Raw genomic sequence first — 1458 nt, forward strand, 5'->3', positions numbered from 1 at the left:
CCTGCCTGGCTTGCAGGGACCATGAAAGGTATAGATTGCAAGTTGGTTGTTGGGGTTCCATATCCCAGGGAAGACTAAGAAACTTTTTCTGCTTGGGCATCTTTGCTTTAATTTTAATCACATTCTCATTCGCCATTTGAACGGTCAATGAAAGAAGTGTAGCCAAGTAGCCCACTTCTTACCTGTCCAGCCTCCATATAAATACACCACTCCACCCTACTTCCATTAACTCAAAATCCACACTTGCCCAAGATACTACTCTAAGAGTTCCTTCCATATTCCTCAAAGCTTTGACATTACAAAGCTTTCAAACTCCAAGTTCAAATTGAAGTTCAAGTTCAAGTTCAAGTAGAGATGGAGAAGGTGATGAGATTGGCATCGGAGAAAGGAGTGGTGATGTTCAGTAGGAGCTCGTGTTGCATGTGTTATGCAGTTAAGATTCTTTTCCACGAACTTGGAGTGAACATTTTGGTTCACGAGCTTGACCATGACCCTGAAGGAAGGGATATGGAGAGGGCACTCATGAGGATGGGTTGTAGCACGCCTGTGCCGGCGGTCTTTATTGGTGGAAAGTTGGTGGGCTCGACGAATGAAGTTATGTCCCTCCACCTTAATGGTTCTCTTGCACAATTGATCAGACCATATCAATTCATGTATTAGATGGTTGTGGTTCCAATACCATGTTAGAAGCATATGTAGGCACCACTTTAGTAACTCCTTTATTATATTTGAGTAGTTGTTCTCCTTAGCTATTTATTAGCTTGCTAGCATGAATGGATTCTTCTATTCTTCTACTATACACATGTGGAACATATATCAATAAAAATTTTGAAAGAGATTATGCTACACTGTATATGTGCAGTTTGAGACCTTAAAGGAGGAATATTAGTGCAAATATAGAAAACAAAGGGGAGGACATATTTGATATTTTAGAAAAGGGGGGGAGGGACTTCTACAATGCAAGGTATGACATCTCGACGAGATTTCGCCGACAGTGCCAGCGCAAGATTCGACTTCTTGAAGTCTCTTAAAAAAAATAAAAATCCCACACCTAGAACTTGCGTCGGACTTCTGGACTTGTGAAAGTCTATAAGGCGCTTGCCGAGTGCCTCCATTGCTCCGGCATCGATGCGCCTTAATTCGATTGCTTCGCTAAGCATAACTTAAACAAGTAATTGATTTTTCGTTTGAAGGAGAAGATACAGAGAGAATTTATGAGACTCTAGTAGAGTGGCAGAAGAGTCGATGCAACAAGCAAGAAAGTGGCAGAGAAGGAAGGAAGCCCAACGTTCAATTGTTGAAACCCTTTTTGGAAGAAAGAAAAACCCTACCCTAAATGCCACATTTGTAGAGATTAAAGCTTAAGAAGCCATTAAACAAGCTTTCAAACTGGCCAAGCTTATGGTTCAAAGAGAAACCGAACAAGCAAGTGGTTTTCACGATGCAATTGAATTTTCT

General features: G+C 41.1%; 1 pseudogene; it reads left to right on the forward strand.

Moving 5' to 3' along the window:
* Positions 1-251: 251 nt before the first annotated feature.
* LOC149019288 (monothiol glutaredoxin-S11 pseudogene) lies at positions 252-836 on the forward strand (annotated as a pseudogene).
* Positions 837-1458: the final 622 nt, after the last annotated feature.

This window comes from Hakea prostrata, chromosome 4 (assembly GCF_041222555.1).
Source record: "Hakea prostrata isolate BN-2017 chromosome 4, UWA_Hpros_2, whole genome shotgun sequence".
Lineage (NCBI taxonomy): Eukaryota > Viridiplantae > Streptophyta > Magnoliopsida > Proteales > Proteaceae > Hakea > Hakea prostrata.